We start from the raw sequence: 15,145 nt of genomic DNA, 5'->3' as shown, positions 1-15,145 counted from the left end.
TGGTTGGATTAGATGATCTTGAAGATCTTTTCCAACGTAAATGATTTTCTTACTCTACAGTTCTATTACCGATCACATATCTTGCCTTGGGAAATCACTACAAATTGAAAGATAACAAAAAAGATAACAGACAAAAAGTACAGAGCCCAAAGATTCTTGATACCTTACTGAAGACTGCAGTTTCACTCAGGTAGTGAGCTGTTAAAAGAAAGCGTATATATATATATCAGAATAGCCTTCCTGATCCTTGGCTTCTAAGTTTCAGCCAGATATGACTTTAGGAGCCCAGATGTTTTTGTTAAATGTCTGCCAGAAAAATTCAGGTCATGAGTCTGCCCTAATTCAATGTCCTACTTAAGTCCCATTGGACCTATGTTTCATTGTATAGTATTTTGCGTGTTTTTAAAACCCAAAGCCTAGTTACTGCAGCTCTAGTTGCCATAGCATAGCTCTACTGCATTTAATAATTGAAGTCATTTTAAGATGATTGAAGTGATGTGCCCAAAATCATGTAAGAAAGTTACACCAGATACAGTGAGGAAATTCTCTAGGGCAGCAATCAGATTTCTTGATACTGAAAGCGTCCCACATTTTAGACTGATTTCCTAAGGGGACAAACCTGATGTGATGGCATCACTCTTATCTCTCTGACTGTGTCGTTCTGTCATCCCTCTTTCTCCCGGTAACTTTTGATCCCTTTGGCAAATATTAGCCAAACTGTACAAAGGAATAGAAATCTCAAATATATTAGAATACTTACAAGTGAGATTTTTTTATATTTATTTTTTTATTAATATTTATTTATTTATTTATTTTTAAATAAAGCCTTAGGGTTACATGTAGCTGCTAAAAACCAACACATTCTTCCTGGTCAATTTAACTGCTGAGAGGCAGATACCATTCACCAGATTCACCACTCTATATGTGTTGCCTCTTGCTTAACAGCAGAAAAAGAGAAATAGGAACTTGAGGTATTCAGTTGGGCTTGTAAATATGGCACAGGACCTAGGAGAGACCCATACCCTTTTGGAGTGCAAACAACAAGCAATAGGACAAGAGGAAATGGCCTCAAGTTGTGTCAGGAGAGGTTTAAGTTGGATATTAGGAAAATATTCTTCACTGAAAGTATTTTGAGACATAGGAACATGCTGTTCAGGGAAGTAGTTGAGTCACCATCCCTGTAGGTATTTGAAAGATGTGTTGATGTGGTGCTTAGGGACATAGTTTAGTGGTAGACTTGGCAGTGCTAGGCTAATGGTTGGACTTGATGATCTTTGAGGTCTTTTCCAACATAAATGATTCTATCATTCTATGATTTTTATTGAACAGAAGTTACAGAAAACAACTCATGGGCTTCTGGGAACAAAGGAGAACAGACCCAAAGGTCTGGAATGAGCAGATGAAGGATGTCTGAAGAGTAGCATTAGACTCCAGAGAATCTGTACTTTTCAAGCCTGATATTAGGGAACATACTGCACTAACCTCTCTGGATGTAGTGGAAAGAATGAATCACCAGAGATGGCTCATCATCATACCTCTGCTTGAAAGTCTGCCAAACATTTGGGCAGGACAGTAGTATGACTAACAGCAATCACCATAAGCAAAATATGTCATCAAATTGTAGGACCTTCCAAGGGGTAAGGGTGGGCAGTTTCAAAGGAATTATTATTATTATTATTATTATTATTATTTTATTATTATTATTTTATTATTTAGTTTGATTTTCCCAGACATACCACAGGCTATATTATATTATGGAGAGTGAGGATCACCTTGGGGTATAGTTTTGGAAGAGATCATGTCTGTCACAGACTGATTAACAACTGAAAGCTTCACTTGAATTCAGACTTGGCTTTGCAAGTGGTTGTCACACAAACTTGGATATAAAACATCATCTTTGTTATTTTCCAAATGGATGGAAAATATTTTTTGTTTTCTCTAAGTCAACTGGGAGATGCTGTCTGTCTCTTTGCACAATGTGTCAGCAACATAACGTAACGTATATAAATAAATATAAGCTAGTTTCTGTTAGTCATCTGAAATTAAAATGTTCCCTCTATTTACCAGGAATCTTCTTATTTGTTCTGGGTATCCGTTGATATTTATGGAATCAATATGTAATTTAGTATCAGTATATTTAATCATAATCAGCCTGAGTGCAGTGTTTAGCTGAACATATAAAATGTACTATAATGACTTTAAAATGTTTAATTTAAGAATCTCTGCCTCTGTGCATATGAATCAGAGACCTGTGTTTAATTATTGATAGCAATTAGAGCACAGAAGCAGACAAACAGCATCTGGTGGCAGGAATAATTTCATAGCCTAGCCCTTATTCAGAGTCTCCTTTGGAACCAAAGCAATGCTTCACTGATTGATTCCTTGCAATGTATGAATTTGGTTTTTGTTTTTTAAACCCTCTGGAAGCCTGTTATTTTATAAGTTCTGTTGGGTTTATATGTGTATCTATGGAACAGATGTTGCAGAAGGGTATGATTGGTCAGCTGTTTTCTTCATGTAATCAAAATCAGAAAATTATTCCTAAGAATTCTGTTTTCATATATGCTATGCCTTGTGAATGTTAAAATTTGGATTATATATTGGTACTCAAGATCAAAGAATTAAATTGGAAAGTAGTTCTGATCAAAGCCAAATATGAACTCTTAAGTGAAACTTGCCAAATATGATAAATAAGAGATATTTATTTTTTATTTATTTTTAAGAGGGAAGAGTTTTATTCTACACTTACTGAAACTAAAGTGAACCTCTCAAATGTAGCACTTGCATCATAGGCAAATATTCTATGATGCATGGGATTACTTTGCTACTTACTTGTGAGTAACCTGAAAAACAGACACTTTTCTTACTTTTGTATTTATTTACTTATTTATTTTAAATGTCATGGAACCAGAAAGTTTCAAATTGTTAAATACAGATGTAATTCATCTATATTTGCTAGAAACTAATATATTTCAGAAGTGGCTATCAACTTTTTGTGAGGGTTTGTCAAACCTCTAAATATTCCTAGGGACGTACAGGCCCCTTGATAGTGAATGGCTTCTTGACAAAAGCTGTTTGTTCTTGTTATCTTTTGAGCAGCTCTTAGAAGTAGCCCTCACGGATTCATGGACCACAGACCAATATATATATATATGTATATTTGTATATGTACATGTGTATGTATGTATATATATACATACATATATTAGAATCAAGAAATTAAATTATGTATTTTTCTATGAATATGAAGAAGTATTTTACAAAAATCTGATGTGTTTTTCAAGGACAGTCAAGCTTCCAACCATAATGAGTCTTCAGAATCTGAGTCTGAGAAACACTCATAAAAATTTTCATCACACAAGAGACAACCTAAGAGTCTAGGCAAGGTAGTGAAGTGGTAGTTAAAACTAGTGAGAATAAGGAATAAGGAAGGTATAGAGCATTTCTTCTCTCTCATACACACTGTGACATACCTCCACCTTTGTTGGTCTTGCTAAGTGTTCTTCTTCACCTCCCTTAAAGCTGCCTGAGAGGTCAGGCTCTGAGAAGCTGTGATTCTCCATCACTTTGCCTTGCAAATAGGCAAGTAAGAAAGGAAAGGAGGAAACAAGCAGAGATTTATTATTACTTTGGGTGGGAGTGCAGACAAAGAACACAGCAGTAGAGGACTATTTCCACCAGTAAATGAGATGGGAAGAGGCGTGGAAACATGACCCACAAAATAGCACTGGCTTGTAGTCAGAAGCCAGATCTAAGTAAAAATATTAGCCTAGCTCAAAATGTGCACTGTTCCTGCCTTTTATTTTATTTTATTAAAATGTTATATTATTATTTTATTTTATATTATTTTATTATTTTATTTTATTATTTTATTTTATATTATTTTATTATTTTATTTTATTATTTTATTTTATTTTATTTATTATTTTCTGTTTTTCCAAATAAAGAAATTAGTTAACAGTTTTCAGCCTGAGAGTGCTGTTTTACGCCCCTAGGAGGGAATGCAGAGGGAAGCTGAAATTCCCCTTGTACTGACACTAAAAATCAGAGACCACTGATGTGATGGCATTCACATCAACAGTGGGATACTTCACTCTTGAGGAGGGAGACAGTTCTCAATGCCACTGTGCATTGAATGGTTACCACAAAACCAAGGTCTCTGAGCCTCTGTATACAGTATGAACCTGAACATTTGCCTCATATTCTAATGACTCACAGGAGGAGGAGAGAATGGAAAGGACCACATTTCAGTCAAGGTTAAGAGCTTCAACTCTGCTGATTTTGGTGTAATACAGTGCTGTGACAAGTGAGGATGATGTCAGAGAAAAGTTGGCAAATAAGTATTTTCAATATGTTAAAGATGCATAGATTTTGGAGAGATGTGAAAGAAATGGTGGGCAGACAGGTAAATATTTGGGCAAACCTTTTTCTTGAGCATTTAGTAAAATTAAATTAAATTAAATTAAATTAAATTAAAATAATAAAAAATGAAAAAATAAAATATAATAAAATAAATCTGTGTAGCCTGAAATCATATCTACCAAACAATGCTACTTCTCTAAAATGTGTCATCTTTCTGAGTGAGAATTCCTGTGCTTCCCACTGCTCTTTGTAAAGGCTGGAGGGAGCAAAGAAGGGTCATTTCACATAAACAGCCTAGGGATGAATGTAAGGACAAGAGTACTGTATTTCTGAGTTGAGAGGAGAGAAAGAAAGATGAGCCTAACCACACTGAAAGATAGAGAAATGCACACTGGGAAATGTAGTTATGTGACTCTTCTTTTTTTATTAAAGGTGTAGGACAACTGAGTTTCCCACATGCTGATTAGTTTACATCATTTTTCAAAGAAATGTATCAAATAATGTCTAAAAGTAAACAAATAAACAAACAGAAAAACACAACACCTCCTTAGTCAACTAAAGTTACCAGAACTTTAAGTTCTCTCTTGTGCATGTCATTAGTGAATGATTTCATACTGTACCATTTCCTGCACCAGTATGAATAAACTACTGGATCCCTTATTCCCTTTTATTCCCTGAATAAAATTATTTTTTTAAGAAGTAAATTAAAATCGAATCTCTTCTCATGCTGCTTCTGTATATGAAGGTTTTGGTTATTTATTTATTTTGTTTGTTTGTTTGTTTGTTCATTTGTTTATTTGTTTACTTATTTATTTTCTGGAGTAAGCAGATTATTTTCTGAATGCTGCTAAATGACTTGATTTAGAAAATGCACTTACCAGAAGTAGCCCATGATAAAGTGATATATGTACTACATATATTACATATACAAAATGACTTATATACTGCATATACTACAAGCAATATATATACTATAATATATTTTATTTGAAGCATTCTTTCATTTAATATTCCTTCTGGGTCAAGTGATCATTTTCACTGTGGCCAGTTTACACTACTTTAAATAATTAAAACCAATTTCACCTGATGTTAAGATATAAGCTAATAGTGTATCTCAGGTAAAAAGTGCCTCAGGTAAACAGTGCCCCAGCTTCTGCATTCCTGGAGTTGCCTTTTTACCTTAGGCCATGACACAGCAGATATAAACTAGGTATATTTAAGTTTTCTCATCTCTTGCCTGTTCTTATGCCATCAGCTCATTCACCAAAAGCTTTGAGTGCAGAAAACAAGGACAGAATTGTTTTATGCTCCAATTCAAACAAACAAGTAAACAAATAAATAAAATTCTTACTATTTGCTGTAGTAAGAAGAAATGCTCTATACAGACAGATGAGAGATATTTTAAGAAATTCTTGCACAATAACTGCAAATCTGAACAACTAATCATCTTTTACCACTGTAGAGGAATGTAAACTTTCAAAGGTGTACGATTACTTTTTTTTTTCACTGTAAAGATCAGATAATATACTACCTTTAACTGTAGCTTTTCAGCTGTAGCTCCAGCAGGGTTAGTTTACTGCAATATCATCTCTTCTTTGGACATATCCAAGACTGTGAACAAAGAGAGAAAAGTTAGACAAGAAAAGCCATCCACTTAGGGACACTGAATTTTAAAAGAAATATTGAACAGCTGAAGGGAGTCAAGAAGAAAACAAGCACAATTTCAGAAAACGTATGCTAGGAGGAAAGACTGAACAGCTTGCAGTTGTTTTGCTGGAAAAAAAATAACATCAGAAAGAGCTGATAAAAACCTTCAAATATGTAGAGAGTCCTGCATTTTCAAAAAAAAAAAAAAAAAAAAGAAAAAAAAGAAAAGAAATTATTTATTCATGGTGTGAGGGATCATAATAAGGTAATATTTTTGAAAACTTGGCAAAGATTGCCTAGGAGTCAGTGATATCTTCCTCACTAGAGACCCCTGGAAGTAGATTACATGAAACACGATGAGGAACAACGCATATACTGATAATCTTGCTTTTGTAGAAATAATAATAATAATAATAATAATAATGAAGTAGATAATAAATTAAAATCGGTTCCTTCTGTCCAGTCCTAAAAAAGGCAAAAATGGAAAAGCAAACAACACAGTAGAGTGAAAGGCTGCATAATATAGAAACATAACACAAAAAGGAAAAGAATGCTCAAAATACATATAAATCATCTGTTTTCAGATTTAGAACCAGAAAACAAAAATAGGAATAGAGTCATTACTCAAAATGTGGTAAGAGAGGAAAATTTCAGAACTGCTGTTGCATGCAGTGTTGTTTTTGTCCTGAAAAAGTGAAAAAAACAAACAAACAAACAAAAAAAAACATCATGTAGTACATGCAGTTACAAGGAATAGAAAAGCTTCCAGGCAAGGAATGATAGCTACAGCATAATCTTAGCAGATCCAGAGATGCTCAGCATGTACCTTCTGCAAAAGAAAGCTGCCAGTCACTCAACAATTTGCATGTGCTCCATGCGGCCAACATCCCGTCCCACTCCAGCCAAATTATGTTGCCAGCCACAGTACAGTACTAGCAACACTGATAAACAACAATATTAGAATGGCAAAATGTGACAAAATTGTGATGTTTCTGGGATCCTATTCTTTTCTCTTGTGCTTTGAATAGCATGTCTGTACATCAGTGCAAGATCCACTATTGTTGAGAGTTTTTTATTTGATACTGATAGTCAATGCCTGAATATCCTCAACAAGAGGGAGGAGAAAGAAGTCATTATGGACTCTTTTCAGCAAACAGAATGAACATTCTTCATGAAGATTAACCTCTAGAGAGAAAGCTGAATGTAGGAGTAGTCTTAAGTAGAAAACAAAGTTAATGGGGAACAGCTACTATAGACAAAAAAATGTAGTGGTGCCAGTCACCTTGTGATTGTATAGAGGATTCAGTGACCTTGTCTGTACTTGAGAAGACATACGTTTGACATTAGATTTGAAATACAGATCTAAAGTATTCCCAGTGAAGTATTCCCAGTAAAGTATTCCCACTGAAGGAGAATTTCCAAATGCACGTGGAGAATTGAAACTTCAATCAGAGAAAGTTCAGAATTTGTCAAGGAAATAAACCAGTAAGAAAACTTAGAATCAAGTTTAACCCAAAGTGAAACTCTAAGAACCCTATATCCAAAATAAAATGCTATCCAGATGTCAAGAGATCAGTCTTTCAATAGTTGAAATTTGATCCTAGAGTTGTGAATCTTTTCTGTTGAAACTATAGCATATTTTCCTGTGAAAATTTCACAGCACACTACAAAAAGATTTCATTTGAAAACATCTGGTTGGGACTTCTGACTGGAAGCTTCAGGTAACAGCTCATGCGTATAGAGACCAGGCTCAAATCTTTATTAAGTGAACTTCAAGCCATCAGTTTGATTAATGTGGAAGCCTGGGAAGATCTCTGAACAGGAAAAGGCCAGAGGATCAAATAAGGATGGAACATAGGGAAAATAAAATTCTGACAAAGAAGCATGAGGACAGTTGGTTTAGAAAGTAGCATTTTTGGTGCATGAGATGGGAGTTTGTTTCCTTTACTTAGAAAGGCACTACTCTCTGAAAAATGATACTAAAGTTAAGAGGTCATTTCTCCTAACTGGCATTTGAGGCTAGAGGCTTAGTCTAAGCCACATGTCTAGGTCCTAGAGAAATACTTCTAGAAGGTGTATCATGTTGATGGTCAAAGACCCTACAAAGAAAAAGGATCCCTTTCTCTGTTTACTCTGTTGGGTACTTCAGTAATGCCTAATTTGCATTTAACACCTTTAGGCAATTAATATTAAGTGAGAAGTACCACACCTAAGCAATTTGATCATTACCATAAAATAATTCTGTGCTTAACCAGGGATCGATATATAAAGCTCTTAAGTCTATAGCACAAGTCCTCATTGTTTCATTTGACACTTTAATTTTAACTCCAGAAGTTACAAAATTAATGGTCCTTTAGAGTCTAAATTAAATTACTTAGTTTCAATAACTAAGCAGACTAGAAAGGACTAACAAAGAAAGCAATATGATACTGAATTTGTGTAAATTAAGGATTTTTGTTCACATTCAATACAATTTTTTTACTTTGGACGTTCATATTAAATAAACAGGCATCTTTCCTTCCCTGGAAAAAAAATGAGTCAATTTGTTTTACTGAGTGTCCTGTTTTTTTGCTGGGATATAATTAATTTTCTTTGTAGTAGCTGGCATGATGTGGTGTTTTGGATTTAGGATGAGAATAATGCTGCTAGCACTCTGACATCTCAGTTGTTGCAGAGCAACACTCATCCAGAGCCAAGGATTGTTCAGCTTCCTGTGCTGCCCTGAAGCAAGAGACTGGGGGTGCACCAGGAGCTGGAGGGGACAGAACCAGGATAGCTGGCTCAGGCTGGCCAAGTGGATGTCCTGTGCCATATGGCATAATGCTCAGCAATAACAGAATTGGCTAGGCATAAGTCAGCAGAGGTGAGCACTGTGCATCGCTTCCTTATATAGTATTTATTATTATTATTATTTATTGTTGTTGCTGTTATTATTATTCCTCCCTTTTCTCTCCTATTAAAAAGTCTTTATTGCAACCTGTGATAAATGATTGAGTTACAAATAGGATTCCAATTAAAGTTTGCAATTTATTAAGCAAATAGAGGCAAGCAATGAGTGCTGGGTGCACCGAGAGTCTCTGCTCCACCAAGACGCTCACCTGTTACATCAGACGGCTGTTTTTTATGCTCCTAGACTAATACATATTCATCACTACTCCTAGAAAAGGAAGGGTTGTTATAATCAGTTCCTGGAATCTGAACCCTCTCCTGGACGCATGCGTATCAGTCTCTGGTGGTCCCTCTGGGGGTTGCTCATGCTGAAGGCTCATAGTCTTCCTCCCAGGCTTTGTCCTTGGGTCATCCTTCAACTCCCCCTTTCTCCTTATTTGGTGATCTCTTTGTCAGATATCAGAGGCTTGCACAGTGTCCTATGCAAAAGTCAGAAGTTCCCTAAAAAGTCCTTGGTCCTCTTATCTCCCATACCCGAGTCTCAATGTTCGCCCTTCAAACCCTCTATTTACACGAATTGCTGGACCCTTCTTTGCATCATACAAGAACTATGTACACTAATCACTCTGTTTTTCTTAGATAGAAGGTTATATTTCATCATTCGGCCCTAGCATTGTTCCATACTGACATGAATCAAATGAACACATTTCACAATCCCATGAGTTTTAATATATTCTGATTCTCTCCTCCATCCCATTGTGGGGGTGGAAGAGAGAAAATGTCTGTGCTCAGCTGCTCAGCTGCCTGCTGAGTTAAACCACAGCACTCCCTGGGTGCCCTTGGGAACATGGTCAGTTAAATTAGCATAAGAAGTAGATTCATTCATGTGACCTCAATTGTACTGCTCAGATCAGCAATTTCAGTCATGGAAGTCTTTGTAATTTTGATCTTAATATAGGTTTAACTCTTTACATTTATATATATATATATATATATTCTTTACTAAAATTCCTATCTTAACCTGCACTAACTGCAACATTTATCTTTTGACACGTGGATACCTCAAGTTCATTGCCCATATCATCAATTAGTTTCCTATAAACTTTGGACTAGACTCAAGGTCTCCAATAAGGTTTTCAGTACGCCCAAATTCACTAGACTCAGTAGAAGTGATGGCTAAAAGGTCTGATACACAGACCTAAGGGTAAAGGGGAAACAGAGAAGAGTTTTCATGGGAGAACACAAAGCTATGAAATGGTCCTGTAAGGAGCTGAGTTTGTAGTTAGTCAGGATACAGTTTCATTATACCCTTGTTTAATTGACAATCACTGCTTAAAGAGGATTATTCCACATCTCAAACCTCTATAAGGGAAAAAAAAAAAAAAAAAAAAAAAAAAAAAGGATAATTTCAGAGATTCAATTAACAGTAGCTATCCAACAAACATTTCCATTGGCACATGTGTACACAACAGTGAACAGCTAAGGGACCAATGCCTGAGGAGCATTGGATGCATGATTGCCAAAGAGCATCCCAAAAGTTATACCCTTGGGTACTCTGGGATTTCAACTGAACATGAGTTTAATAAGGTAATTTTTATATTTAGACACCTAAAATTTAGCTAATATATTAAATATTTTGTAGATGTACTTTTATAACCTAAGTAGGCAGATGGATTTTGGATCTCATTTTGTATCTGTATTGAACAATAAAATCTTATGGATCTAATTTCCAGACAAGACCTGTAATTTCAGGTGATGACACACTCAGTGTCAAGAGAAATTTGTCTCCATGAGCTTTCTGAGTGTCACACACAAGATATTTGAGTCCTATACCATAGATAAATATATATGTAGATATTCTTCAAGTATTGCCTTTCTGAAGGGGAGGGACAAAATCTCCACAGTGATCCTAAATTATAAAAAACCCCCTCCCTGCATGCACACTCAGCTGCAAGCGCACCTTTAATATATATACTTTTTATTATATACAGACATTTAGAAAAATCTTTGTTCAAAACAACAAGTGCTAAATCAGCCAGCTTTGCAGGCAGACTATGCTTGAAAAGTAGGAATTAATCGTTTACAAGGGACACAGACTATCACTTTTTGCAACACTGGCATTACCATTTAGATGGTCCTTGACAAGGATCTTATTTTGCTCCATTTTACATTCATGCTTAGCAAAAAAATACTGAACATTCATTACGCAAACCTGCTATAACAAATGAAAAAAGCGACTTCAGGAATGTTATCACACTCTATGTTCTGGGTGTGATAAATAATTAAAAACCTGTTGGCACACTGGTGTGTATTTTTATGTTTTATGTATGTATAAGACTTCATATCTGCAGCAGACAATGAAACTATTTCCTCCTACAAGAGGCTATCACTCTTTTGGATTTGGAAACTAAATGCTGGAGTCTTCTTTGCAGTTAATCAGCTTTGTTCTATTGAAATCAGTGGAGCTCCACTAATGTTAATGAAGCAATGCTGATTTACACCACTGCAATAAAAGTTCCCAACTATTTAGTTACTAGCGTGTTTTCCCAAATAAAGGAGTGAGGACTGACTTCTAATTCAACTGAATATTTTTACATATGATTGAGAAACAGGCACCTATTTAATCTTTATTTTAAATTTATAAACATTTTCACAAATTCACTAGAAGGTGAAAAAGTAGTAAAGTAAGTTCAAAACAGATTTTTTAAATCCCGTTTTACATTAGGTAAAATTAAAAGGACATTTTTGTGACTATATATATATAGTTTGGATAAACAATATGAAGTTAAATAAATAAATATATGAGTAAATAAATCTAGTCATAATGGAACTATCCTTTCAAAAAATGACAAGGAAATAAAATATACAGAAAAAAAAAAAAAAAATCCTTTGCAACTGAGTACCAGCTTTCTCACACTCCTTGTAAAAAAAGAGTGAAATTGTACAAAAACAAACATACATAAAAGGAAAATGATTAGAAGAAATAACTCCAAAATTATTTGAGAATTTTGTTAAGTATGAGTTACATTGGTAATAATACAGTATTCTAAGTTGAATAAAGATTATTATTTTTTATTTTTATTTATATTATTATTATTATTTCCAACTTGAAATTATATTGAATTCATAAAATGTTTCAATTTCTGAACATATAGGTTGATAAAACACAATACACAATAAACAATACACATAAACAATACACAAATAAACTTAAAAAAATAGATCTCATTTAAAGGAACTTGAGCTCCTAAATCCTTTGTGTTTTTCTGAAACATGTATCCTGTCAAGCTAATAACGTTCTTTCATTTGGATTATATACATGAGGTAAGATTTTTCCTTGTAATTTTAATCAGCTGCTCTCAGGGATTATGTGATGTACAGGACTTTGCACCGATTTTCTCTGTCTTTCAGTTAAAGAAGAAACACCACTTGTTAAATTGTATGCAATGTAATTATTGAAAGCCAGAGGGCAAGTTGTTCACACGAGGACAATCCAGGTAACAGTTGGGTTGGTTGGATTAGTGGTTCACTTGACTGCTGTATCCTTCTTTCCCTCTTATTCAATATTTATATATATATATATACATATAACCTTTTCTTTGTCTGTGTAGTCTATGTTACGTTTGCTGTAAAATCTTATATTAATGACAGAGTAAAAATTGTCTTTTCTATCTCAAAATTTTATGAAGATAGGTTTTCTTATACTTAAAAATATTATATACAATATGCATATGTCAGGTGTGTACACAGTGTACCACTATATATATCTTTAAGCAAGGTACTTCTCTGCTTGCTTTTTCACTTGAATAGTCAGAGAATTTAGGTTTCAGGGAGTCTCAAAGCTTACCTGGAGGAGCTTTAATTTAAACAGAAATTGACTAAATTTATATCTCTGTATCAGGGGAAAAGCATCCATTTGGTCTTCCATGCTATCCCTTAATCCCATTGGGGTGGGTTATCCTTGGGAAACAACCAGCCACCCACCCTTCTGCTGACTCCCCCCTCCTCAGTGGGACAAGATGGAGAAAATAGGGACAAGAAAGCTTATGAGTCAAGGTAAATGCAGGAAGACTACTTACCATTTAACATCACAGGCAAAACAGACTCAACTTGGGGAAAATTAGTTCCATGTATTGCCAATTAAAATAGGTAAGGAGAAACAAAGACAACGAATAAAAGAATGCCTCTAGTTGTTTCTCTCTGCCACTTCTACTCTAACACTTATCCCCCGCTCGAGGCGGGGGGGGGGGGGGGGGGGGGCTTTCCACTGACGGCAGTTCCTTTTAGAATTTCAGTGTGGATCTGCCATAGGCTGCAGAAACTCCCTGTTCTCATGCCACAGACCACCTCCTCAGCTCTTGGTGTTCCTTCTGTGGTTTCTCCAATTTATTCACCCCATTCTCTGTTCTATCTTGAATGTTTTCAGAGACACTCCATGAAATAGCTGAATTTTCTCAGCTATGTCCTGCACTGGGTCCACTGTCCCACCACCAAAACCTGAACACAGACATCCAATACATCCACATAAACAGAAACAGGTAAAAATAAATAAATAAATACATAAATCAAATAAAAATAAAATGTGAGAAGACGCGGACTTGTATTATTCAGAGTCACCAGAAGGCACCATTACAGTTAATTTGTCAGTCTGTTGAACTGTGTGAATAGGCAGTTAGATCTGGAATAAATGTCTGTTCATTGTGTAATTCTTTTTTACAGGCAATGAACATCACCAGAAAAGTCTGCTTTGTCCGAATATCTCTATTACAGAATCATTTATTAGATGCAAAGCTGCTGCCTGCAGGTTATATGCATACAAAACAAATAAAATAATTGCATATTGTCAAATCATGGCAGTATGAAAGGATCTAGAAATGTAAAAGCAAACTAAGAAAAATTACCAGTTACCAAAACTGTTAAATAAAAGTTACCAAAACTATGGACTTGGCTGAAATTCAACTGCTTGGCAAAACCAGAAGATATGTTCTTTCCAATACAATGAAGGTATTCAAGTAACTTTTGAAAATATCTTTAAAGAACAGTCAAATTAAGCAGGGAGAATGACACCCTCTGTGTTGGATATATTTATGTGTAAAGGGTATATATATGTATAAGTCTCAGGACAAGATCTCAAGGGTAGAAAGAAGAGGAATGAGTGTCTTACCTGAAGAGAGATGTGTGTCTGTTTCCCATTATCTGAAAATGCTAAATATTTTTAAACCCACTGATACCAAGGGTAGTATCCATGACCAAGACCTGACTGACAGATGAGACACTTGCCAATTTTTACAGAAAAGTCTATTTAATGGCTGGTTTTCCAAATGAATGTTTCTATACCCACAGTCCTGGCAGTCACAGTCCCTGTGTTTTTGCTTCAGTGATGTAAACTAAGCAGAGCTTCTGCACCAGCAGAGTTTTAGCCTCTGCCAGGTAGTGCTTTTCCAGCCAGTAATGAAGCACAGTCTGCAAAACAGAAAAGTCCAGGGATTTTCCCAGCCAGCAGTTATCATGGATGAGATTCATTTTGGGGGATAGGGAATTTGGAAAAGAAAGTATAGCCATATGAATGTGCACTGCCACTTCTTAAAGGCTCTTTCCTAGTATTGAAAGAGTTAATGGCCAAAAGTACCAGAACATGTGCCACTACTAACAGAAACAACTGTGGGGAATAATCTTAACAGTTTCTCACCTAAACCTTATGTTTAAGTGCATACTGATGCAATAGAAACACTTTGTCTGTCTGTTTTTTTTTTGTTTGTTTGTTTGTTTTGTTTTGTTTGTTTTGTTTTGTTTTGTTTTTAAGAGAGATATTATAATTATATTGAAAGTTGAACAATTCACCTTTTTCAACGGCCTGAACTGAACAATTAGGGGAAAACATGCTAAGCTGATTGCAACCACTCTACAGCATTAGAATACTATGTGAAAGTTGATGAATCATCTAAATCATCCTATAACAACCTTACATTTTAAAAATAAATAAATAAATAAATAAATAATTATCTTATTTCTGACCTTCTGCAGAAATAATTTTTGTCCTTAAAATTTGTGGTTATCACATAATACTGAACCTAGGAAGACAATTTTAATCATTAAGGATAGTGGAGACTGCAAAATTAATTCTACTAAATACACCAAAACATTTGTTTGAACTGTCATAGAAAAGGCAACTGAGTGTAGATAATAATCCAGATTACAACCTCCTCCAAAAAAAAAAAAAAAAAAAAAAAAAAAAAAAAAAAAAAAA

The 15,145-nt window shown here is 34.9% G+C and overlaps 1 long non-coding RNA gene across 1 annotated transcript in view; it reads right to left on the bottom strand.

Annotated features, from left to right (window-relative positions):
* Window positions 1–9,025: 9,025 nt before the first annotated feature.
* Window positions 9,026–15,145, bottom strand: part of LOC118156549 — a 15,756-nt gene continuing 9,636 nt past the window's right edge. Inside the window, exons 2-3 of the long non-coding RNA XR_004746313.1 lie at window positions 12,109–12,122; window positions 9,026–9,166 (exon numbers count right to left, since the gene is read on the bottom strand). This is a non-coding gene — a long non-coding RNA (uncharacterized LOC118156549). The remainder of the gene's footprint in view (window positions 9,167–12,108; window positions 12,123–15,145) is intronic.

Source organism: Oxyura jamaicensis, chromosome Z (assembly GCF_011077185.1).
Source record: "Oxyura jamaicensis isolate SHBP4307 breed ruddy duck chromosome Z, BPBGC_Ojam_1.0, whole genome shotgun sequence".
In the NCBI taxonomy this organism is placed as follows: Eukaryota; Metazoa; Chordata; class Aves; order Anseriformes; family Anatidae; genus Oxyura; species Oxyura jamaicensis.
The sequence above is the reverse complement of the archived record's forward strand: the minus strand, read 5'-3'. Positions and strand labels throughout refer to the sequence as shown.